Source organism: Panulirus ornatus, chromosome 23 (genome assembly GCF_036320965.1).
Source record: "Panulirus ornatus isolate Po-2019 chromosome 23, ASM3632096v1, whole genome shotgun sequence".
Taxonomy (NCBI): domain Eukaryota; kingdom Metazoa; phylum Arthropoda; class Malacostraca; order Decapoda; family Palinuridae; genus Panulirus; species Panulirus ornatus.
This window is the reverse complement of record NC_092246.1, coordinates 1,431,821-1,459,469: the sequence shown is the minus strand read 5'-3', so window position 1 is coordinate 1,459,469 and position 27,649 is coordinate 1,431,821. Positions and strand designations below refer to the sequence as shown.

The following is a 27,649-nucleotide window of genomic DNA, read 5'->3' as shown; positions in this document are numbered from 1 at the left end:
AGAGGAAGAGTAGGTAAGTAAAGTGTGGGATGGGAGGAAGAACAACACACACACACACACACACACACACACACACACACAAGATCGTCGAACAAAGTGACAGGTAAGGAGAATACCGGAGTAGTGTGATCAACCGGCTATGATCCCACATGCCAGGACCTGCGTTCGATCCATGATGTTGGTGAGGGACGTTCCTTGCTGCATGAGGTCCTCCTCCTGCGTCGTGACTTCCACATTGTATCTGGACTGACTGGAAGTCGATGTGGTTTGCTGTGGCATTTGTGTGCCGATGAAAAGCTTCAGCTATGATGGGTCATGTCTGACTGCTGATGAAATTAAGACCAAACAGCCAAGGGAGAGAGAAGTAAGACTTGTTTGTTGGGAGTTGTATTACTGAGGTGCAATACTGTATGACAAGGAGGTTGCTCTCTCTCTCTCTCTCTCTCTCTCTCTCTCTCTCTCTCTCTCTCTCTCTCTCTCTCTCTCTCTCTCTCTCTCCACACATTCATTTATTCATCTAACTTTCTACACATTTATTACACCAGTTTTCTTCTTTTCACTTTTCATACTACTGAGTAGAACATTTACATGAGAAGACCTGCCAAAGGAGAAGAGTTTTCATCGTTGAGAAAAATGTATAAAACCTTTTGCCATCTTCCTCTTATGGATGCCACAACACTAACCATCTTCCTCTTATGGATGCCACTAAGAAAAGAGGAACAAGACTGTTGCCCACCACAACCTTTCGTCTGTAATTCGTGCCAACATCGACACACACTTCAACTCATCACGTAGGTTCCGACATTGTTATAATCCCTCATGATGAAGGTACACATCCCTCAGGTTAAGAATTTGTTGAGAAAAAGGGGCATCTTCACTGTTCTCTTTCCCACCTAATGTATTAGACTGAGAACAAATACTCCAGCGTCTAGACGTTGTATTAAGTAGTTAGATAAATAGATCAAGAATTTATTACGGTCACCCACGGCCGGCTGCTGGGAGGAGAAGACGTACACCAGGAGTCCCGGATGTGGGCCGCCATCTCGGTTTTTTATATCTAAGATAAACAATCTTATCACAAGTCCAGCCTGCTATTACGGTCCCCCGTCAGCTGCTACACCAGCTGCACCACACTCCGGTCTCCATGATTTTGCTTTCAGGTATGGATAAACCTTTCTACTACCCACTTGGTGACACTCACACCTTCCTCCTGTCTCACGACATTCTTGGGCCAATATCTTTCTGTCCTCATGAATGTGGCTGCACCATTTCGCTGTCTGCTGTTAGGTCTGGCCAGACCATCCCTTACTCGTCAGAGTAGCTACACAAGTTCACTTTCTTTTTGGTCTTGGCTAGACCACGTTATGAGCCTCTCTCGGTCCTGGCTAAATCTTGGTTCAGTGTCCTCCCACGGTTGGCTACACCATTCTTCCACGCTCAAGTATGGCTAAACCATTCTCTTCACTCTTAGAAAAGATCACAAGTATCTTTTTTCTCTTAGTTCGGGTACGGTCTAAGATTGGCTGGACCACAATCTTGGCTGTCTAAGCTTGGCTGGCCGTCTGTGTTGCCTCGACCAATCTGTCTCCTCACAATTTTGGTCAGACTGAGTTATGTTGAATTTTTCACAGATTTTGTTGTGTCATCTTTTGTACCACAGCCTTGACGACGACACCAGTTTGCTCTGTACCACAGCACGCCAAACTGGTCTCTCTCTCTCTCTCTCTCTCTCTCTCTCTCTCTCTCTCTCTCTCTCTCTCAGCTCGACAGTTCGTACTTCTAAAAAATAAAATATTTTCCTGACGTAACTTATGGTACGGTGAGGACAGCGTCTGAGGACCTTTCACAGGTATTGAACCAGACGACTTGCGTCTGACGCCGCCCCTTGCTGCCACCCACCCTGCCACCCTGCCACCCTGCCAGTACCCATGGGTGGTAGTGTGGTGGACGCGGGTGGAGCTACTGTGGGCGAAGACTTACGTGTGAATGTGGCCCCACTGTGGGTGAGGGTGTGAATGTGGCCCCACTGTGGGTGAGGGTGTGGGTGTGCCCCACTGTGGGTGAGGGTGTGGGTGTGCCCCACTGTGGATGAGGGTGTGGATGTGCCCCATTGTGGGTGTGGGCGTGGGCAGGACAATGGGTGCGGGGGTGCAGCAGGTGTGTGCAACCGTTGGCGCAGCCCATCACCACCTGAGGAGCAGACAGCAGGACCGGTTTGTTGGTCCCATGGCTGTGCCCAGCACCAGAGGGTCGAGGCTTGCGTAACCTCCTCCCGTGCAAGCACACACACTCCCACGCCAGGGGAACGGGTCCTCTCTTTCCTCCTCCTAAGCAAGCACACGCCCACGCCGCGCCGGGGAGATGAGTTTTGCGTAACCTACGCCCGTGCAAGCACACTCCAGCGTCAAGAAGGCGACTTTTGCGTAAACTTCTTTCACAGAAACACAATGTATCATCAGAGGAGTGAGGCTTGCTTACCTTCCATAAAGGTACACTAACATGATATGACTGTACAGAGAGAGAGAGAGAGGCCTAACCTAACCTAACCTAACCTAACCTAACCTAACCTAACCTAACCTAACCTAACCTTATCAGTGGTTGTCGTCAACTTGCTTGTCTTAGAGGTAATGGACCGGTGTTATGTGGTTATTACAGCTAGGCGTGATCCATGATATAAAGGTGACACACACACACACACACACACACACACACTCACACACACACACACTATTCGCGATACATACCACACCAGATCTGGATCATGCCTCACACGTCTGGTCATCGCACCTAAAGAAGCTCAAAGACCTGAGGGAGAGGAAGGGTACAGAGCAAGAGTAAGTCAGACGGCACGACATGTAACAAGAGACGTGAGTTACAGGGAGATGCTGAAGGCAACGAAACTGTCCATCATGAGATAGAGGAGAGTGAGGGGACCTGATAACAGTCTTCTGGTTTCTAAATCAGCCGCCCGGTGCGCATGATGACCAGCTTCACAAGTGATGCAGTACCAGAGTGACCAGAGGCCATAACAATGAGCTGGGTAAATACCTTGTTAGGAAGGATGTTAAGAATTACTGGTTGGCTGTTAGGGTGTTGGATGGCTGGAATTAACCAACCAATGAGGCAGTAAATCCTGGCAGTTTACAAAAGCTTGAAAGGCTGCTTGATGTCATAATTCAGGAGACGGGCCCCGCGAGCGAAGAACTTACTCTCCGGCTATAGAGTTAGGTAATTACAAATAGGTCGAGCAACCTTGTGTTAGAGGACAGAATTGTAGACCATCCGGTTCTGGGGAAGGGATGGAGGGGGAACAAACAACGATACGACCCTTAAGCACGACGGAACGACCCAAGGATATGATGAGGTGACCTCTGACCTAATCTTCGTCTCCCTCGCCTCATAAGAGTGATGGTAGGTTCTCGGTCGTTCAGCGTGACTGTTGGACTTGCTACTGTTGCATTATGGCTCATCCCTGAACCACATGTGGTACTGCCAGGCGCACTTCTAGTCATCCCTTTCACACCGCTTCTCTGCCTTCTCGCTCATCTCCTCTGCCCTGTCGCACGTCCTCTTAATGCTGTCGCATCTTTATTTCAACATGTTTCCTCCTTCTATTACGCATTTCTCGCTTGTTTTCCTTCCTCACACATCGTTTCTTTACCATTCTCGAACTGTTTGTCAGCCTTGTCGTGCACCTCCCTCCCCAGAGTTCTCTCGTCTTCCCAGCATTCTCTCGTCCGCCAGGATTCTCCACTCCCTCTTCTCCAGCGTTCACCAGCCTCCCTTCCTCTGTGTTCTCTGGTCTCTTAGTGTTCTCCAGCCTCCCTTCCCCAGCGTTCTCTGGTCCCTCACAAGAGCCACGTGGTCTAGGAGGAGGGAAGGGGCCGGGGGGTAACGCTGTGCCCAGGTCGTCCCGCACGGCGCGCCGGCAGCAGGAGGGGCGGGAGAGGGTCTTGGCTCGCTGCTTCAACACACTCCACCACACTCCGACGCCCTCAACCTCCTCCTCCTCCTCCTCCTCCCACACTAGTTTTTTACCTTACGCTCATTCTAATCTGTCTCCCATCCTACCTCCTATCACTCCCCTCTCTCTCTCCCTTTCTCTTTTCCCCCTCCTTCTTCCTCAAGATTCTCAAGCCACACATAAAAATCTTCTGCTATCATTCTGCATGTAGGATCATTCTTCACTGTATGTATATCAAAAATATTTCATGCATAGAGATTAATGATTCATCATATACGCAACACCTTCGAATATCAGTGAGGCAGATGAGAAACAGTTAAGGGATGTGGGAAGCAATTTACCTTCTCGCACGTATGGAAGAAGTTCCCCTTCCTCTTTATCGACCAAACCTCCTCTCCCGAGCCTCCCAGCCCCCTGCATATCAGGCATCTGTCTACCCCTTCAGGCATCACTAGTAAGTCAGACGCCTCATGTTTGATGTGATGTAGTTAATCCGGCTCCACAAAGTCGATTACATCTTGTTTCTAGTCGATCACAGCCCCTCTATAGTTGATCACAGCACCTCTATAGTCGATCACAGCCCCTCTATAGTCGATCACAGTCACTCTATAGTCGATCACATCCCTTCTGTAGTCGATCATAGCCCCTCTATAGTCGATCACAGCCTTTATAGAAATCGATCAGGCTCCATGATGATCAATCTAGACAGTCAAACACTCTCTTTATTCAGTTGGGATATCGCAAGCTGATCAGACTCCTGTGTGTTCGATTAGGTCCCTCTCTATTTTTCTAGTTGATTCTGCTTACCAAGGCTCCTCCGGCTTCACCAGGCTCACCCTAGTTGACCAGATTCCGCTTCGTCAACCATACCCACAGTCGAGCAGGCACCCCAAGTTAACCCGACACCTGCAGGTTGATCTGGATCCCCTTCACCCCTACCAGGTCGACCAAGTGCACCACAGCTGACCTGACATCCTCTCCACCTACAAGCACCTCCAGTCAACAAGATCTCAACAGTCAACCATTAAGCTTTCGTCGATCAAGCGCAATGCACTCGACCTGGTCTCCATCATACTTCACCAGACCCCCTTCCGTCGACCATATGTTCCCCAGAGCCCCTTCAGTCGACTACATGCCTTCCATTAACCCATCAATATTTCTCGGTCGATTTGACCCCTTACTGGTCGATGAGCTCTTGGTGTCACGTCTCCTTACATACGTATCCGCCCTGCAGCAGCAGCAGCAGCAGCAGCACGTGACATTTCAGTGTAGGTGGTAGAGTCAGAGCCACTGCTGACTGTAGCCATGTTTACATATGTGCTTCTTTATTTCCTTACTTTACGTTTGAAATATTTCATTCCTCGTGTACAACATATACAAGAACCAGTCAGTCAGAATGAGTGGTGGCGGACCAAACAGTAGCACCTCAGACAGCTGGCCCACCTCACGCCCGCCACCTGCTCCGCTGCTGAGATTGTACAGAGAGTAGTGAAGTATGACGACCTGCACCCCAGCATGACGACCTACACCCCAGCATGAAGAGCTACACCCCCAGCATGAAGAGCTACACCCCAGCATGACGACCTACACCCCAGTTCATAAGGAGTAATGTTGGTTGTGCAGGACAAAGCTGCCATCTGTAGAACATAAGATATGACATATGGGAATCCTATAGACCAGGATGGCTTCTTACCTTCATGCATACCCGCTTATAGGATTAGAATCTCTATTGGATTCCATATCTTATGTGTAGATAAACATGAATATGGGATAAGATAATACATCGGCCCAGCCACGTGTGGTATACATCGTCTGGGTCTTTATTCCTACCATATTCCCAGGCCATTCCTGAAGGCTTTCACCTTCCCCCTCCCTTGCTCCATCCATCTGGTCAGGCCGTACCGCCTGGTGCTGTCTTCTGGACACACTATTTCATACAGTCCTTTGGCTACGTCGCTGACTCATGATGTCTTCACGAAGGAGTGATCGTTGCCACAGTGCATCCCGCAGTGGGAGGTTCCCGTCCCCCGTGCTTGACGAGTGTGGGAGTGACACGTGTGTGTAAACTGGTCTCACATGTGACTGTCGCCTTGATCAACACAAGCAAGAGACAGGTCGCCAGCAATTAATGTTACAGCCGTTGATCACAGGCGCCATCACGCCTACATCCTGCCTGCCTCTACTGCCGACACTCTCTCTCTCTCTCTCTCTCTAACGTCTCCACCATTGTTCCTTCCCTGCCCGGAGGTGCCGGAGAAGAAGAGGACCCACCAGCAGTACCCAGAGCTCCGAGCGTTCTCCTTTTTGTGCCTTTCTTCGATCTGGTCTTGCTGGTCCAGCATCACAGGATTCGCTCGCAGGAAGCAGGAAAAAAGGGAAAAACAACTTAGAAGCCTCGCAGGCAGGTGTGACTCCCTGTGATCTGTGCAGGAGGGAGGGAGCGTTGTGTCCTGGGGGAGAGAAACTGCTCCTTGTTGGATCATTGCTGACGAAAAGGGCCTCAGGGTGTTGGACGATCTTGAAGAATAATACAGCCAGAGAAGATAATCAAGGAGTAACACTGAGAGGTGAAGAGCGAATGAAAGAGTAAAGTGTAGTGTCTGTATGTTTGTGTGTGTGTGTTTTGTGTAAATGAAAGAGTAAATAAGCAGATGAATAAAGGTTTACTGGACTTAAGCAGCCATTTGGCTGAAAGTACACAGTTGAGGCATTACAGATATTACAGACCTGGGAGGTCATGGTAGTTACTTGTTAACTAATCATAAGAGAACGTAAGATTAAGGTGAGATGGCTGTTTTCAAAGTTTTGTTAAGCATATGGTTGAGGTACACTTACATAGCAGACATACAGGGATGTTTACAGAGTAAATGGTACGTTTTATACATTATGAGCTTGACATTATTAAATGATATATAGTTGCACTATTACACAAGTGTACGTGTGTGTGTGTGTGTGTGTGTGTGTGTGTGTGTGTGCGTGTGTGTGTTTCTATCTCTGCTAATTACATTACATGTCTGTTTATCTTTATGTCTTTATTTCTTTCCTGTACATATAAATATGACAAAGTATAGTCCCACATGGAGAGAGCGACCCACAGAACACCGTTAACAAATATGCTATAACAATGGTGCGTGCTTGGCTCAAAGGCACACACCCAGGCAACGAAATATGACACGCGGGTTGGAAACCCACCACCGAATTCGAGAACCCACAGGAGAGTTCGATACCAACAACACGATTGACTCAGGGTAGAGAACACTCGTTCTTGACTCAGGTCGTGTCTTGTAGATACAGAAATAAGTCCAGCAAAATGATCTCAGATTCTTGTCCACAATGTAGCGTACAGGTGAGGCAGGTTTGGCCTACGTGCACGTCTGGGAATCATCTAGTCTTTGGTTTCTCACAAATACACAATATTTGTCCTTGTAGAAACTGAAGTGGAAGATGGTCAGGTAGATCTTCACACGCGCGACACTCTTGTAGGGTCACGTGTATGATGATCCTGTAGACATTCAAAGATTGGCCTCCGAGGTTCTTGGAAATTTTTATCCTCGCAGATAAGGAAGTAGATAAGATATAGACAGACGTCTGTGTGATATGCATAATGTTGACGAAGAAAATGACACAAGTTGTATGAAGACTCTTTCCATTTATCTTAAAAGCCTATTATAGTATACTCTCTCTCTCTCTCTCTCTCTCTCTCTCTCTCTCTCTCTCTCTCTCTCTCTCTCTCTCTCTCTCTTCACCAATTCTAGAATCATTTGATGCCTGACAAACAACCAACCATCTGTTCAGTTATGATCGAATACGATTCTCTCTGGGAATATATACTTCATTCATTATTTGGCAACATCTCCCAGCATCACGCCTCGCATCCACCATCACCTGCATCCTCCTCCTCCTCCTCCTCCTCCTCCTCCTCCTCCAGGTCAGGCAGCCTCAGTAGTAATTTCATCAACAAAAGATAATGAAAAAGTAATTTGTGTGATGATGTGATGATCATTTGTTTGATAAAGTCGAGGCTGAAGCCACATCTCATCCACTGTCCTGATTAAAATCTTTTTTCCGGTTTTTTATACAAATCGACTTTTTTCTCTCTCAGACAAACTTGCCAATATCTTGTGAGTCTTATTTCCTCTGGTTCGATCACGAGTCAGCAGCCTGGCTGGAGGTGATTGTTACCTGGGAAATCAGTGATGTCTGGAGGTACCAACTGGAGAACTGCTGGGACGAATCATCTAGGTAGTGCTACCATGTGTTACACGACCAGGTCCCTCCTCCCGCTACCAGCACTGCCATGTGTTACACGACCAGGTCCTTCCAAGGCTGTGGACCAGAAGCAGATCTGTTGCGATCTTGTGTGTTTGTCACGTGACAAGATGACCTGGGATGACCTCCAGTGCCACATCCTGGCAATGATGGCCAGCATCTGACGTCACTCGTCAGGGTCAGGATGGTACCATTATGATCGAGGGTCGTACCGTCATGGTCGAGGGTCGTACCGTCATGATCGAGGGTCGTACCGTCATGATCGAGGGTCGTGCCGTCATGATCGACCTAACTAAAGATCTTTTCCTTAAGGAAGGCAAAAATGGATATCCGGATCAGTTACCTCAACAGAAACTTCGGAATTTCCACTCGACAAAACATTTTTGACAAATTTCGTCGTTGTGAACTGAGATCAGTGGCGAGCTATACAACAGGAGGGGAGGAAGCCTGCTGACCCGCCCCCCGCGTCCACACGACGCACGTCCTGGATGATGCACCACACGACGCACGTCCTGGATGATGCACCACACGACGCACGTCCTGGATGATGTACTGTGATGGAAACTAGAGCCAAGGAGCGTCTGTGTCATCCTCCACGGGCAGGTGCCACGTGCCTCCTAGAAACAGAACAAGAATTAAGATAAAACCTACTGATTCTTCCTAAGATAAAACTCACACAAATTCATGTCACATATACTTTCATGTAGTTTGTTGTATGGGAGAACCGGCTGTGGGATTTATCAAATTTCAGTCATTGATTTCTCTTAACTGTTAAGCTATATATTGATCACGTGATTATGTTATCTCCCCTCCCACTGTGTTGATTATCGTGTTGGAAGAGGTTATGAGTCGTGACGCAATGATGACGTGGCGTGCTGTGAATGGCTAGTATCCTGTGGGTCATAGAATCTGTAATGGTCATAGTACCGCCAAAGGCTGCAGGTTGTGACGTAACGAGGAAGGTGATTGGCTGGGGAGCCGAGAGCCAGCGTCAACTGCTCTGCTGATGATATCGCATTATGCTGCATTTTATGACGTAAGCATGACGCGGCGCGCTATTGGCTGGGAGATGGACGGTTATGTAAAGCACACACACACACACACACACACACACACACACACACACACACACACACACACATTTTTCATCCAACTCTAAAAAGAAGGAAACAGCAGCTGGCTTGGCTGTGGCCCGTCTGCCTGTACGTCCTTAACCACGGAGTTGTAGCAGACGTGAGTATGAGGCAAGACAAGGACATCTACACGTCTCTTCGTTACTGCTTCCAGGCCTTGTCCCCAGCTGGCCTCCATCATGTCAAATTGTAAACAATGTTAGTGAGATGAGCCATCTTATTGACCCTCACCTCTAGCCTCGCGACAGAGTTAACTAGGCCATGTTCACACAATATCCTGTGCGCCCAAAGCATTCATTTCACTAATCACCATCTTTATCACATCCTCCTTCACTTTCATCAAACATGGAGGAACCTTATACTTCAGTCTATCCTAAACACCCGTATGTTGAGCATTACGAAGTCTGCTTCCCCAGAGCTGAGGCGTTGTATGGGTGAGGCAACTGCTTTTTCTCTCATTAGCCATTCCATACATACGAGGGTTTCATCTGGACTTGAGTGGAGCTCTGGTCACATCCACGAGATTTCCTTCTGCCACATCTCGCTTAGCCAGAGAGGAATCTACACCCTTCCGTGTCATCAACCTTCTCGCTCTCCCCTTCCGTCCACCATCCCTCTCCGTCTGTCGTGATGTTGTGTGTGTCTCTCTCTCTGTTCTTAAGTTATCATTTCAACAACTGTTCTTATGAACTGTTGACGTGTGCCATAGGCCCTGAGATGACTCGCAAGTGGCTGCTTCTTTTCATTGTTTCTGTGTGGGAACCAACCACACGAGCATTGGCACTTATGATGCGTCCTACTTTCCTCACACATTTAAGCTGTTGAATTTTCTTCCTCTTGACCTCTTGACCTCTTGACCTCTTCCTAAATCCTTGCTACATTCAGGAGCTGCATTCGCAAGCACTGAAAGAGCACAGGGTAATCCCTCTGGCTTCTGTATCTTTAACACAATTGTATTTACATTTGTATCATTTTTTTTCTTCTCAGCTTATCAACCGACACAGAACCAAGTCATGAATGGTCGTACCTTGACATGTCGACAGCTGTAGAAACGGAGAAAATAGTGTGTGTTACACAGTAGCATGACAGATGAGCTGCACCGCTGGTCAGCAGAGTGCAACACACGTGATGTCTCTCATCACAGAATCTTCTTGTCAACAACACTGGTCAGACATCCAGGTTAACAGACGGAACTTCCTGCGAGCAATCCTATCTCTCATTAACTGCCAGTTAACACTACAACACCTGCATCCTTCACAACATCCTACACTTACCAATAACATTTATTGTCCTCGAAAAAATATATATCCTTTGATCACCAGTCCCGACCTCCAGACCCTCCCGACCTCCAGAGAAAACATAGTTCATCTCCCACCAGTACAGTTTTCAAGCCCCACAATCGTAAGTACGTTTTCATTTTTGTGTAATGGCCAAAACTCAAGTTTTTTCCAGTAATGTTGAGTAATCCTAAGTTAATTAAAAGCTCCCACGTAACAAGTTGAGCAAAGTGATCAGTGAATCTTACCTACAAATTACAGATCGATTACAATCCATCGTTAAAACACATCTTTCAAGGGAAACACAAGACGTCTGACACGAGACACGCAATGTTGAGCGAATTACAGTCATCTGTTGTTCATAAATGTAATCGTGATGGCCGCCAGGCATCATGCACTGCCCAAACAAAACGCCATCTCATAATCCCACGATGCAAACGCTTAGGTCACTCAGGGAAAATTGGATGTTTTAAAACCCTACTCGGCCATCAGGGGGCCACTCCCACGGGGCTCTCCACCCTGTATTATACAGGAACGTCTTGTGTGTCTGACGTATAGTTTAAGGTTCTGCCTTAATGGACAGCTGGGAGTCAATAGCCATTACATCCGACGATATACAATGGCTGAGCTAGCCGGGGCTAGACCAAGACGCGGAGCTACTTATGCTCAAGGATAGTTTGTGTCCCATATGAGGACTCAGCGATGATGGCGGATCCTCCAGACGTTGATCCCTGCGTCTCAGTAAGGCTGGAGGAGAAGTGCGTCTCTCATGCTAGTCTGGTCACTCTTAGTTTCTTCCTTCTATGGATTAGAAAGATTTTCTTCTTTCTCTTCTTAATTTGTTCAGTTCTAATTTCTAACTTCTAACTGTTATGAGCTTTATATTACTTATTAGATTTCCTAGTTCATCTGATGGCTGTGTTCTCATGTACTGTTATCATCACATTAGACATAACACAGGTTCATCTTGATCTTGTTACTGTGATATCAAACTTCAGTTGACACACTTCATTCATGTGAGTTCAGTTCTGTAAGGCGAAATACAGTCTCATTTGTAGTCTTGCTGGACTGATTTATGGGAAACTACAGAATTTCATTGTGCTTTATGTATATCTTTTATTATTATTATTATTATCATTGTGTATATATATATATATATATATATATATATATATATATATATATATATATATATATATATATATATATATATATATATATATATGTATATATATATATATATATATATATATATATATATATATATATATATATATATATATATATATATATATATATATATATATATATATATATATATATATATATATATATACTCTCTCACGCAAACGCACATAAAAGCACCTGCTCACACATACATATGCATATGTACATCAACACACATACACACACACACACACACGCCAACCAGTCATCATAAACACATGATGAAGTACGGAGGCAGACCAAAGCCATTACTGAAATGTGGTGCTCGTGTTCCTCACGCACACGACACATGACCCCCAGGCCACCCTTAACCCCTTGAGCACGACTGTACGACCACCGAGCATGATGGTACGATCCTTAAACATGACGTTACGATCCTTGGGTGTGACGGTCTGGCCTTTAAACTACCCCTTAAGAGTCGTGACAAAGGCCAAGCCGTAATACCGGATCGTCGTAACGTACTGCTCAAGGGTCGTACCGTCGTGCTGAAATATGCTACCACCGTGTTCAAGGGTCGTACCGTCGTGCTCAAGGGTCGTACCGTCGTGCTCAAGAGTCGTACCGTCGTGCTAAAGGGTCGTACCGTCATGCTCAAGGGTCGTACCGTCGTGCTCAAGGGTCGTACCGTCTAACCCAAGAAGCTAAAAACAGTCATTTGAACCACCCGCCAGGTAACCTCCGCCCTGCCTCAGGCTCGCCCTTATAAATACAGAGACCCCAGCAATCTGCCGCCTCCATCATGGTATTAACCATCCATATCTGCTCCATCTCGGATGAGAGTGACCGAGCCGTTATCACCTGTTGAGGGAGGGAAAGATAAAATACTCGCGGTCAATAATTGAAATATAGCCATCGTCTCATTATATGTCAGGCTCTTTACATTATCATCTCCATCACTGTTATCGCTCGATCATAAGACAACATTATCTACATGTCCGCCTCGAATTCATTATGGTGTATGATGAGTGCGTTTGGTCAACACACCTTCCGTGCTTTTGATGGACACAAGTTACCTCCCCCAGGGCGCGAGCAGAATGGAAGGTAAACTTACACACTGTCATCATCCTCACTGTGCGTGGCCTGGCTTGGCTTGGACACGGTACGGGGCCTGGCGTGGACGAGGTACGAGGGTCTTACCTTCGACGGTGCGAAGGTTAAAACATTACTGTCTGCTCTGATGCACGGGCTCCTCATGTGACACGACACTGGGACACTAATAGGTAGCCAGGGTAGACACACTCCACCGGGAAACCCACTGCGGAACTGGCACTCGCCTCTCGTCACATACTGTGAAGCCAACAGCAGAACTACCTGGCGTTGTCTTGTGTATGGATGTTGTTGGATTAAATGACCATTGACTGCTGGGCGATCATTAAGAGAGAGGTCGTCACATGCCATGTAAACATCATCGATATGTTTCTTTTCGGTGTTTATTTTATATATACCCCCTCCCCCCTCCTACCCCTGGTTACAAAGCAGTACATCTCTGGTTTGTGGCATCCCTGATTACAAAACATTATGTAATACAAAAGATGATCAGTAAAAGATTCTGCTAACAAAGCAAAATGCTACTGGAAACGTGATGCTACAACACTGTGCAATTACCGGCGTCCAGCGCACTTAGCAACACGAAGGGCACACCGCCCCTCGTACCCCGCAGGTGGGTGTACGACCAACTAACTGCTTTGTAATAACATAGACTTTAACCTTACGTTTTCTTTGATTAAAGTGGATGTTGTTTATCCTTTTAGTTAGTTTGAGAATATGACAAATAATCATGGAAGTATCTTTTGTTTACTTTGGTTTCCATGTCAACTCTGGTTATTTTGTTGTTTAGATATTTGTCAGGAACGATAACAAAGATCAATAATGGCTGCACAACTTAGCTTTAAAAGTCTATTAATAATAATAGTGACGTCGCACACTGGTATAGATAATATGTAGGATGTCACTAATGTCATCATCTAATAATCAATGTCTTATAGCAATATAAACCTTGATATAGCAGGAGCTGATGTTGATAGATTCTATGAATTCCTCCATTAACTCTGCATCACTTCTCTGACATAAACAAATGCTTTTAGTTTTAGATGATATAAGATCCTGACTTCATACTGACCTCCCTGACACCCAAGGACATTAGCAGTGTGTGTGTTTATCATATGCGGTTTCTAGGTTTCACAAACTTCACACAGGAAAATGGTTTCTTGCTTGTGCCAGAAACTGTGCTTCTTCCAATATATCAGTTTCCACACATCATACATTCTAATGTGTCACATCTGCATACCGACCATGAGGAAAACGGTACGACTCTTGGGTATGATGGCGTGGCCTTTGACCTTACCCTTAACTCACTCTAAGGTAGTACCGTCGTGCTGAAGGGTCGTACCGTCATGCTCAAGGGTCGTACGGTCGTATTCAAGGGTCGTACCGTCGTGCTCAAGGGTCGTACCGTCGTGCTCAAGGGTCGTACCGTCGTGCTCAAGGGTTGTACCGTCGTGCTCAAGGGTCGTACCGTCGTACTGAAGGATCGAACCGTTCTACTCAGGAGCTTTACGTTCCAAATGTTGCGTTACAAGAGAAACATCTTACACTTTGTCCAGAGGGAAAGAATGATGATATGCAGCAGCCACGTGCAGCAACACCATGACCTTACCAAAGGATCCTGTTTGTACTACGCTTTAGTTTTTACCATCAACTCCTTAACTGCCGACGGATCATCCAGGGCAATAAAAACCTGCAATACCTGAGGGAGGTCCAGCCCTCCCAGCCTGCCTGGACCTGCCGTGTGAGGCGAACACATCGCCAGCAGCACACACGACCCTCCACACTGGGGGTCAGTTACCGGGGGGGTGTAGGTAGACGGGTCGCTCCTGTGGACTGAATTACATAGACAACACCGCTACTTGCTGGCCAGCTACTTACACTTGTACTTATACTTAAAGTTATACTTGAATGTGCATCTATATATTTGCACATGTACTTACAGTTAGAATTATATTTGTATATGTATGTACTTTTATACACACACACACACACACACACACACACACACACACACACACACACACACACACATAAACGTACACTAGTACTTTTACACTTACAGTTTGACTCACACCTCTTACCACTGACACTTACACTTACAATTCAACAGTCAACCTTCAGATACTTTGCTACACGAATATAAGTTCAGACCTACACTTCGTCACGTTCAATTATTCCCCTACCAAACGTTCAGTCCTTCCCCAGCCTTACCTTAAGACCTACTCAAACCTTACGTTCAGTCCTACCTCAGCCTTACGTTCAGTCCTACCCCAGCCTTACGTTCAGTCCTACCCCAGCCTTACGTTCAGTCCTACCCCAGCCTTACGTTCAGTCCTACCCCAGCCTTACGTTCAGTCCTACCCAGCCTTACGTTCAGTCCTACCCCAGCCTTACGTTTAGTTGCCAGTAATCTACTTCCACTCCCCCACCTTACCCTAAGTTCGGTCCGCTTACTCTACATTTAGTATCTGTACTGTATATACTGTAATACCGTTCCTTAATCTATGTTCAGTTGTCCTACTTCACATTCAGTTCCCCATCTCTACATTTACAGCAGAACCAGACAGACAGACACAGAGACAGACAGCAGCAGACACCAAACAAAATATGACAAAATCTCAGAGAGATCAATGTCCCAAAAACCTAGTTTCCATTAAGCCTTGTAGCCAGACTGAAATATGACAACGTTACTTATAATGACATGAAACACGGTCCTCTTAACGAAGCTGTTTCCCAGAACACATCTGACACATTGAGACCCGGAAATACTCATTTCGACATATTGATTTAAAATCCGTAAATTCATCATCTCTCACGAACTAAAACTCTTGACATTTGGTGATGATTTCTTGATGCATCATGTAATCTGGACAATGATTCTCAGGATTATCAATTCAGTGTTGCGTTTGTCCTCCTTTGCTTTTTTATGTCTTTGGATTCTATGCATGACAGTAAGAGGCGCTAATGCCAGGACACAACCTGGATTTAGCTATAAATAAGGGGATTTGTATGAGACAAAGCTCATAATATGGGACCTTTATTTTCCAATTGACATCGATGTCAATAAGCCTTTAATTTGTCTCTATAAGGCCGATGTTCCGTGTATGTACCTAGGCTTTTTGTGCTGTCGATTGGTGAGTTACCTCAGGCCTTGTTGCATTAGTGAGGTACCTCAGGTCTTCTTACGTTAGTGAGTTACCTCAGGCCCTTGTTATGTAAGGTACCTCAAGTTTTGTTACATTAGTGAGGTACCTCAGTTCCTAAAGCAGCGTAACTCAGCTCTTCTTAAAAGAAGATAGGTTGTTGACTTTCATGTCTTATATCTGTTTATAGTTATGATATATTTCTAGCTTCTAACTTTCTGTCTTAATCTACAGAGGTGAGATCTTCCTGGCATGTGGCTTCATGATCATTAGTACAAGTGGGGGATTTACCAGCCAACTTGTGATACCCTCAGCCTGATGGTTCCATCCTCAGCCACGTCCACTCCCAGGTAGGTACCTAACTACAGTACTCCGCCTCCTCCAGGCCCTCCCCGTTCACACGTGCATTCACACCCTCCCCTCTCATCGCACTGCTGCACATCATTACTCAGCTTTTGCTCACTTTTATTCTCAACATTTCTGCTCACACACTTTCCCAGAACCAGTCATCAGCGTCTGTAGTTTCTCTGCATCATCTACAAACAACAACTGATTCAAATTCTCTCCCCCTATTTCTCTTCCCATCATAGGCCCTCCCCTTCCTCTAAGATCATTGCACTGAACCTGCTTCACTCTGTCCATAAACACTGAACAACCACGATGACATCACACACCATGTGCGCAGACTCACTTCCACCAGTAACCAATCACTTCCTTCCTTCTTACTTGCACATGTGCTGTACTCCTCTGGTATAACATTCCCATTACATCTAATAACTTTCCATTTACCTCATATATTGGTAGCATCCTCTACGAGGCCTTTCCATCAACCCAACCATAAGCTTCTCCGGAGCCATCAATATACCACATACACTTCACTTTCCTTCTCCATGTATGTCTCATATAGTCTTTCAAAGTGAACACCTGATCCACACATCCTCTACCTCTCCCGAGGCCACACTACTCCTCCCCCAGTTAGTGCTCCCTGCATGTCACTAGCCTGTCAATCACCACTCGCCAGTACACCTTACCACGTACTCTCAAAGTTCGTACCTCGACACATGTACAGAAAGGCACATATGTGTAGACAAGAGGTACAAAAGTGAATGTTGGAAGTACAAACGTATATAACACTGAAGTATACCTGGTAAAGTGTGTGATAAGGTTATGATTGAGAGAGTAGTGACACGCACAGAGCATCAAACTGAGGTGGAGCCATGTAGCTAGTATGTCACTCGACCACCACCAACACCACCACGAACAACAGCATCCCAATTTTCATCTTTCATGTCTATGTTTAGTGGGTAAAGTATTTAAGGGGTTAAGAGTAAAGGGTTCTATAGGAACTGTAGTGGGCTACAGCTCAGGATTAAGAAGCCACTGATTTAAAGTTAATGGCGCACCTCTGGCGTACCTAAAGGTAAAGGTCGACCTCTGAAAATCCTAAAGTTAAACCTCATTACAAAGGGATAGTGTTGGGTCAGACGAATCATCCCCTTAACGTTTAGGGGATGAGGGTAGAGGAGTGGGGAATAAAGAACTGAAGTTGGTACCTGAAGGATGAGGATGAATCATAAAGCATAAAGTTGATAATTGTAGAGATGAAGATCGGATGATTAAAACTGTAGGATGTGCGTCCTTCACAAGTCCTAACTTGAACGGTTCTTGGGTTCAGGACGATCCATACTGAGGAAGGGAGGACCATACTGAGGAAGGGAGGACCATACTGAGGAAGGGAGGACCATACTGAGGAAGGAAGGACCATACTGAGGAAGGAAGGACCATACTGAGGAAGGGAGGACCATACTGAGGAAGGGAGGACCATACTGAGGAAGGAAGGACCATACTGAGGAAGGAAGGACCATACTGAGGAAGGAAGGACCATACTGAGGAAGGGAGGACCAAACTGAGGAGGGAAGAACCATGCTGAGGGAGGGAGGTCCCTAATGAGGAAAGGAGGACCATACTGAGGAGTAGTGGACCATACTGAGGATGGGAGGACCATGCTGAGGAAAGAAGAACCATGCTGACGAAGGGAGGACCATACTGAGAAAGGAAGGACAATGCTTCTGGGTGTAGGATTCCAGAATGCGTCTTATTCTTCTCGTCTCTAACAATATCCCAGCCAGGGTGACCTGCTCTGCTCTGTAAGGAGTCACGTCATCTGAGAACCCGTTATACACTATGACAAGACTCCCTCACATTCCCTCCAATTTGGTCGTCAGAATACCTCCACACTGACGACAAACAGGTCACCTAAATACCTTCACATTGGCCAGACGACTTCCACACCTCAGGCTGCTGGCGTTGTGAGTTGCTGACCACCACTGTTGGCTTGGACTGATTCCTGAGGTTGTATGGTAGTCAGACTCAGAGGCGAGGGAGGGTTGGTTCTCCAGCAACGGACGAAATACAAAACACACTCTCATAACAGGGACGCTAAACACTGCTGTGTTACACTTGTTTCGCAATATTTTCTGAAAATACATCATAATCCTTGAATCCCTCCGATGTTGGAGTCACGAAACTCCTGTTTTCCTTCCTATCCACCGTGGGAGACCGTGACGAAGCTGTGTTGAATGAAACCTTACCTTGCATCTGGCCACACTGCTGCTCCCTGTAGCCAGTACAGACTGTTATACTGGCATCATCGAATGCTGTATCCAGCAGCCGCCCAGGGTAGTTAGTACTACCCTCCCGGCTCAGGGTTACTGAGGTGATGCCCGGAGCCATCTTACATGGTCGTGTCACAATGACTGGTCTTACTTTCTCTTTCATTAAAGTTAAGCTACCGGTCTTGTCTTAGCGTCTCCCTACAGGCGCCATGAACCTTTTCTTTTGTTTTCCCGGCCTTCATTTTCTCTCTCTTACCCTTCCCTCTCCCAGTGTGAGGCGGTAAATATTCAAAGTGCTTTAGGGTAGGGGAGGGGATGTGGATGAGGCGGGTGGGAATTTACTTATTGTCACAATCTTTTTACCGACCTTTTATACTTTTGTATTTCGTCCCGTAAAAAAAAGGATGAGGAGGAGGTGGTGAGGTGAACAACTTTATTTCTTCGGCATTTTTTCATGTTTCGTGCAAGACCATCACCACATACATGGCTGCGACCACAACCTTAGCTATAAAGAAATTACCAGATGTGTTCTTTGGCTGAGAAAACCCAGGTACACACACACACACACACACACACACACACACACACACACACACACACACACACAACTTGTCATTACGTGGACCAGGGTAGCAAACCAGTGACCCTCTAGTGGCCAAGAATACCTTCATGTAATCCACTCGATCTTTATCTATGATATCTTCAGAAAGTTACAGTAAAAGCTAAGATAAAAAATTCTGAATTCATGAATATGATTTTAATTTTCTGTAAGAATTCTGTTGATAGAATCATAAACTAGTCAAGAGCTTCCTAGACTCAACTTCTTCGCTTGTCAGATCAATCTGAAGGATTTGTATTGTTATCTGAGAGTCACTAGCTCGTACCCTACACCTTCAGGACTTATTTGCTTCAAGAGCTAAATACTTTACTATGTACTTCAAGAGTTATATAGCTTACTATATACTTCAAGAGTTATATAGCTTACTATATACTTCAAGAGTTATATAGCTTACTATATACTTCAAGAGTTATATTGCTTACTATATACTTCAAGAGTTATATAGCTCACCATGTTATCATTTAGTCGTTATAGATGGCCAGTTGTTTGGGCTTTATGCCTATCAACTGCCAGGGTCATTACGACCGTCAGCATAGTTACATCCAGCAGACGAAACATCTTTAACAACATCAGCAGACGTTGATCATGATCCAACCACCACACATAATGTGACTGTGTACGTGGCTCGTCATTGTCACACAGCTCACAACGTGAATTATAAAAATTTTAAAGTAAAAGATTCTCAAGAATCCAAACATCGATGACTCGGACTTCAAGAGTTGGAAATCTACAAACATGAGATTAAAAACTTAACGAATTAAAGAATCAAACACTAAAAGTTTAGAATATCAAGAAGTTGAGAGATTAAGAATCAAGAAGATTAAAAAGTTACTGATTTGTAAAGTTAAAGATCCGAAAACTTAATGAGGTCAAGAATTAGTGTATTGCAAACTTTAGAGGCGAGAGAGAATTCAAGAACTGAAACTCCTCTGTAACTCACGATTTAGTAGACCATGAACAACACGTCTCCAAGAACTGAAAGTCTAACTTCAGCTTTGCTAATTAACTGAATGATCCAAGGTTTAGTTTCTAGAGTAACTGATAATGATCTTTTACATAAATCTCGTTACCTAGAAGATTTAGGTTTACATACCATGGAAGGTCACACAGGAATATCATTCGCAGATGTAAGACTAAAATGATTAATGTTTTTAGACTATGGAAAGTCTGCAGGTCCTACTGTAAAGTTAATGGAGGTATTAGCCAATTCTGTGGTAAGTTCAACAATATAAACTGTAATGATGACATACGTTTCAAAAGCTCATACATTATCAAATTTCTTGACGCTGGATTGAAAAAAGTCAAAGTTTACAAAGCTAAAAAGTAGCAAAAGAAGCGAACAGACGCAACGTGTTGAGTTAAAGGTCTTAAGACGAAGCTAGGCGACCGGAAGCTGTCTCGCGTCGCGTCGCAAAGTTCCTTCCATCGACCGCACGCGATGGGTGGGTCGGGAGGCGGGGGTGGGGTGGGAGGGAGCAGGAGGAGGAGGAGGAGGAGGAGGAGGGAGGGAAGTGGTGGGTGGGGTGGGGGGGGAGGGGATAAAATCCTCCATTTTGTGCACCTTTGCGCCCGAGCGCTGAGTAAAAATGCGCCATTTTAATGTCCCCTCATACAGGGCCGGACGGCGTAAGAAAGCGTAGGAAGTCACTCGCTTTAATCAGGTGATTATCATCGTAGATCTACAGGTCTGGCGAGTCCTGCAGGAGAGGAAGGACGCCGTGATGAGGACGATCTGACCCGGGTGTAGCGGCCCTTATGACGCACCGACGACGTGAAGGATTTTGTCAATATTACACGATGGATGAACCATCACTGAGCAAGAAAATAATCAGTGTGGCTGACTTCGGACTGGCCCACCCTTCCTCTCTCTCTCTCTCTCTCTCTCTCTCTCTCTCTCTCTCTCTCTCTCTCTCTCTCTCTCTCTCTCTCTCTCTCTCTCTCTCTCTCTCTCTCTCTCTCTCTCTCTCTCTCTCTCTCATAGAGAAGGGAGAGGGGAGGCGAGCGGAGGGGAGAGAGAGGGGGAGAGGGGGGAGGCTGGGGAGGGGAGAGAGTGAGAGAGGGTGGGAGGCATATGTGGAGAGGCGTGACGCTGAAACGAGGATTGAGAAACGTGAATGAAGTGTCCAGTGTGGTGTGGAGCGCGGGTCAGGCGGCCAGCGGGAGAGTGAGGGAGGGAGAGGGGACGAGACACACGTGAGGTATAAGGAAGATGTGTTAAAAGAAATGACTGTAACATGTAACATGAGGGGGACATATGCAGACATGACGAGACATGCACGTCTTTATCAATCTATCTTTTCTAATAGATGTACCTTAACTTTGTGTTATATATATATATATATATATATAGAGAGAGAGAGAGAGAGAGAGAGAGAGAGAGAGAGAGAGAGAGAGAGAGAGAGAGAGAGAGAGAGAGAGAGTTATATGATGGTAGGTAAGGAAGTCAGGAGAGCTGGTTCACAGACGCTGTGGTACGGGAGGAAATAAGATAAAAAAGAATAAGAGAGAAGGGGAGATGAGAGGGAAGGGAAGACAAAGACATAAACAAATGAAGAGGGGAAGAGATAACACGGGAGAGACCAGGTGTGTCACTGGAGATAATGTTACATCATCTGATGAAGACAAAGGAACTAACAATCCCCAGGAGTTCCTGTGGAAGAAGACAAGGGAAAGAGAAGACAAACGATGAAGATAAATGAAATAACGATCTAAAGGAGAAGGTACGTGGAGGAAGGCAAACGCTTTAAGAAACAGATCAAGGGTGGGTGGACGTGTGAGGATGGGGAGTAACTGAAGACAGGTCAGAGAAGACAACTGGAACTAGATAAGAAGGAGGAGCTGACCTGACCTGGGAGAGAAAACAAGCAGAGGCGTTGCAAACTGGAGAAGACAAGTAACGTAAACCAAGTAAGAGAAGACAATTAGAGGACAACATGTAGAAGACAAGAAGGAAGGACAGAATGAAAATACACGACAGAAGACAAAGTGAAGAACGCTGATAGAAAACAAAACGGTAAAAGAAAAGCAAAGATTATAGTGAGGCAGGACGGGAGATTATAGTGAGGCAGGACGGGAGATAATAGTGAGGCAGGACGGGAGATTATAGTGAGGCAGGACGGGAGATTATAGTGAGGCAGGACGGGAGATTATAGTGAGGCAGGACGGGAGATAATAGTGAGGCAGGACGGGAGATTATAGTGAGGCAGGACGGGAGATTATAGTGAGGCAGGACGGGAGATTATAGTGAGGCAGGACGGGAGATTATAGTGAGGCAGGACGGGAGATTATAGTGAGGCAGGACGGGAGATTATAGTGAGGCAGGACGGGAGATTATAGTGAGGCAGGACGGGAGATTATAGTGAGGCAGGACGGGAGATTATAGTGAGGCAGGACGGGAGATTATAGTGAGGCAGGACGGGAGATTATAGTGAGGCAGGACGGGAGATTATAGTGAGGCAGGACGGGAGATTCATCTGTCTCGCTTCCAGACCAACAGACGAAAACAGGAAGAGACTGGTGGGGGAGGAGACACCGGAGAGAGAGAGAGAGAGAGAGAGAGAGAGAGAGAGAGAGAGAGAGAGAGAGAGAGAGAGAGAGAGAGAGAGAGAGAGAGAGAGAGAGAGAAGGGGAGGGGGAGAGGGAGGGGAGAACCTACCACCGGGAGGTATGGCAGCAACCACCTGGGGGGGAGGGAGGGGGAGGGGGATATATATGGTGTGGTACGTTACAGGAGGAGTTGAGGTTCCTCACTACTGGACCATGGAAGTGGTACTGGAACACTGAACATCAACCACTGTTTTTCCATAGACCCACACCACCTCCCACCCTCACCTTCAACTGACCATAAGGGTAGAGGGGCCAGCTACCCTTCCCCTCTCCCTTTGCCATGTCTCCATACCTTCCCCTCCAGGCCACAATACACCCCTGCCAACCAGCCAGTAAGGTACACAACCAACTGCCATTCTTTTCCCAAACCTCTCTCTCTCTCTCTCTCTCTCTCTCTCTCTCTCTCTCTCTCTCTCTCTCTCTCTCTCTCTCTCTCTCTCTCTCTCTCTCTCTCTCTCTCTCTCTCTCTCTCTCTCTCTCTCTCTCTCTCTCTCTCTCTCTCTCTCTCTCTCTCTCTCTTCTTTTCTAAAGCTTTCGCGTCCCCGGCACCACGGCGAAGCCCATGGGTATATATAACGTTTTGGCTCTTAAAGGTCGTTTCAAAGGCCAGGCCATCATATCCGTGAGTCGTACAGTCGTGTTCAAGTGTCGTTCCTTCCTGATGGAAGGTCGTGTAGTCGTGTTCAGGGGTTTGTTTATCAACAGCTCGTCTGTAGTCCCAGCCATAAGTCAGGCCAGGCAGATGCAAAATGTATTTTACGTTTGTACTCAAACGTCAAGTGAGTTGTGAACCTCGCGAGCTTTTGTCAAGTCCAAGACGATGTTTATTTTAAACAATGTATGCAAAAGCAGGTCCAGAGATACCCAAAAAAATCAAAAGAATTTTGCCAATCTCAGCCAGAGATGGAGGAAGCGCTTCCTTGGTGGTAAAAACAGACTCTGAAACAAGAAATTTTGAAATACGTGTCCGTAATTCTGTCCCCCAAGTCTCTGGTCTAATCAAATAATCACCTTGATGAGTTCCAAGTTTTAATTGGATCTTCTTCTCTCTTGTCGCCACAAAACGTGAAGGGGGAATCCTAGACGCTCTTTTCGATATGTCATTGAGGATTAACTAATCTTGTCTCATTCATCCTTGAAGGTAATTAGCATAAGGCAGTATAGTAGTTATATGTAGTTAGTTCCATAGTAGTTATATGTAGTTAGTTCCATAGTAGTTATATGTAGTTAGTTCCATAGTAGTTATATGTAGTTAGTTCCATAGTAGTTATATGTAGTTAGTTCCATAGTAGTTATATGTAGTTAGTTCCATAGTACTTATATGTAGTTAGTTCCATAGTACTTCGCTCATCGTCGGAGATGTAGATTGTCGAAACAAAAAATCCACCTCCTCAGGATCATCCTTCAGTACGTCGTTACGACCCTGGACCACGTCGGTACGGCCCTTGACCACGACAATACGACCTTTGGGTTTGAAGGTCTGGCCTTAAACCTGTAATGCACGGGTCAGGTGAAAGGCCAGGTCATCAGAAAGACTTTTAAATCTTTTCACGTTGCCAGTGTTCAGCAGCTCGCTGAAACCATTCCGACCATCCATATCATCCATCATATGTATCCAAAACACTGACACTAAACCAGTATTTCTTTCCATCCTTCTTAACCTTCCTCTTCCTCAGTTTCTGATCATGGCTTCTGGTAACACTGGTAGCATACCTTGTGAAGAACTGTTTACCGTAAGCTGTTCTTGGGTCACTCTTCTCCCTCGACCTTTCACTGTAGCTCAACTTTCTTAAGTCAGTTACCACCTATCTTCACTTTTCTCTTGACCTTCTCAGTTATATCTCTATACGTCTTCAGGAGCAGTGACCACACCTGAGAGACATCATCCAGCTTCTGGCTACTGTAAGCTGTGAACAGCTTCCCAGATGTTTCCTTATTTATCCACTTGGATGTGATTTTCATATTTGCCAGCAGACAGTTTACTTCTTTCACGGTTCTCTTGTGCAGCAACTCTGACGACAGACTATGTACGATGTCAACCCTCAAGATCTCTTTCACACATCGATTCTTGTAGCTAATTTCCTGCGAAGTAGAATGCAGACTGACTATTTCACTGACTCCCATCCTCAGTAACTTGAACTTAAGCTGAATCTCATCATCCATCTATCAGACCAACTCTAAAGTTTGTTTAGGTCGTCCATCAAGATGACACAACCCGTTTCATTCCTTCCTTCTCCGATGACTTAGACTCTGGTATCATCGGTAAACATACGAGTCTAGTCCATCAGACAAGTTACTAACACACACCAAGAACAGCAGTGGACCCAAGACCGAGCCCTGCCCCATGCCAGTGGGAACCTCAGTTAAGGAAGTTTCTCTCACCTGTGTCATTTGTTACATTTCAACCAAGTCATTCTGTAACCAGCAAAGGATTCTGTCATTTATTCCTGCCTCTCGCTCAAGCATCTTAATCATCCTCTGAGAAAATATAGCGTCAAGGGCCTTCTGGCACTCTGTATACATGTATGTATGCATATATGTATGTATGTATGTATGTATGTATGTATGTATGTATGTATGTATGTATGTGCGTGGGTTACTATTTCAATCGCCAAACGTGCATTTCAAGACATTATACATATTTCTATCAAAATCTTATCACATTCTCCAGTCTTTCATGTTGCTAATCTTTACTTCCAGTTGTCTGCAGGAGTGTGTGGAGCAGGTAGTGAGAGTCTGTGAAGTGTCTGTACCCTTGGGACCCAACTCTTCCTGTGGGGATACGACGTCTGGGGACTGAAGTGAGAGAGGAGGGGAGGGCCTGCAGCTGGCTGGCAGGTATGTGTTGTCATACCTGACCTACTCTGGAGTCCCCCCAGCCGTAGGTGACCTCACTAATGAACCCCACGAACATGAGAGGTTCCTGTTGGTACACTTATACAGATATCCTCAGCCTGCTGTAATGCCTCATACATGATAACTGTATTCAATACTGTAACTGGTCATGTAAAGTCATGACAGATGTGTGAAGTTCCCTGTATGTACATGTCCCCAATTGATATGTATAGTTCCCTGCATATACATGTCCTTAACAGGTTTGTACATTTCGGATGATTAAAGATTTCCAAGTTTATAAAAAAAAGCCTTTCATATTCCCTGTTACGTTTATAATGAAGATGGACACAGTCTCTGAACATCATTTCTTCCCTGCTATTCACTAGTAATGTCAGCGAGAATATGATAACGTTGTCTCAGAATCAAGCTAGAATATCTATATTCTCAGCCTTCCGTCCTGCAGGTCACTTGTGCAAATTATCAATTATCATCACAATTTCCCAGCATCCTTAACTATATGCTTCTAATCTCCTGTCACTCCGCTTCCCAATCCCTTCATTTCCATATATACATATATATACCCCCACCCAATCCCTCCAGTCCCATACATCCCCAATCCCTCACACCCCCAGGTCCAGTTCCCAATATCTCTCGGCGTCAGAGAGATTAAAACACGATTGAATATGCACTTTGTGACCAATCTGATTCCATTAGCGAGACGTGCGGGGCGGTGGGTGGAGAGCCAGCCTCCAGCCTGGACTCGCACCACTGACTCACTTTTTCCCATCTTTTTTTCCTTTCCTTCCCTTTTTGTCGCACTTTTTTCCCCCGGGAGACTGATTAGCTACTCATGTCATGAAGGTGAGACTCTGCTTTTATTTTCCCTGGAGGTTGATTAGCTATTCTTTTTTCTTCTTTTTCCCATGGGAATTTATTAGGTATTTATAAATGAACGAGTTGTCTTCATTTTTCCCCTGTGAACGAGGCTGATAAAGTCATCATCACCAGGATCCTGATTTATCAACATTAATGTCTGAAGTTTCATGAAATTAATTTTTCTCTAAATGTAGAAGGTTTAGATTAATGGTGTGAGCTTGTACTAGTATGACAGATACTGGATTTACTTCTCTCTCTCTCTCTCTCTCTCTCTCTCTCTCTCTCTCTCTCTCTCTCTCTCTCTCTCTCTCTCTCTCTCTCTCTCTCTCTCTCTCTCTAGCACGGATTCAACCTTCGTTAGTTATTATCTTATCACATTATCTCTGTTTCTGCCTATTATTATAATTGCTTAAATGATTCAATTTTTTCTCTTTTATATCGACTTCATATCTGAGTACTGTTAATTCATTTATCTTACCAGTTACTCTTCTTATTTTGTTATTTTGATTTTAGTATGACTTTATTCATTCATTTTTTTCAATGCTATCTTTCTCTTATCTTTTCTTTTTTTTCTGTAGACATCTTTTTTCATTTCAAGTATTTTCTATCATCTTGTATTTGGTTTATTGTTGATATCATTTATCATCTTATTCTTTTATCTTATGTTTGTTATCATGACCCAATTTTGTTTATCTCTTGTTCAAGGTTCAGTCTTATCTTGTGACTCTCAATAGTCCTCTTGTTATCAATAGTTTGTATAGATTTATCATTGTTATCTTATGTTCTTGTTGTCTCCACGATTTCTTGTGATCAGTTTCACGCTGTTTGACTGAACATGAGCGAACTTTCATGATGCCACTTGCTTAACTTTGGTTCACTAACATCTACACTGGTGTTTCCTTGTTACACTTTCATCTATTTCTAGTATTTCCTTTTATCATTTCTAACTCTTCTATCTCTCTGTTTTCTTTCACGATAGATCTAAACTTTCTTTGCTTTCATCTTGGACATACCCAGTTATTCTTGAAATTCATTCAA

General features: G+C 45.2%; 1 long non-coding RNA gene across 2 annotated transcripts in view; it reads left to right on the top strand.

The window, feature by feature from the left end:
• LOC139756708 (uncharacterized) overlaps positions 1–26,042 on the top strand; it is a 171,922-nt gene extending 145,880 nt beyond the window's left edge. Inside the window, exons 3-4 of one of the 2 annotated variants that reach the window (XR_011714417.1) lie at positions 16,295–16,410; positions 25,601–26,042. This is a non-coding gene — a long non-coding RNA (uncharacterized lncRNA). The remainder of the gene's footprint in view (positions 1–16,294; positions 16,411–25,600) is intronic. The other variant, XR_011714418.1, reaches the window with a different exon arrangement.
• Positions 26,043–27,649: the final 1,607 nt, after the last annotated feature.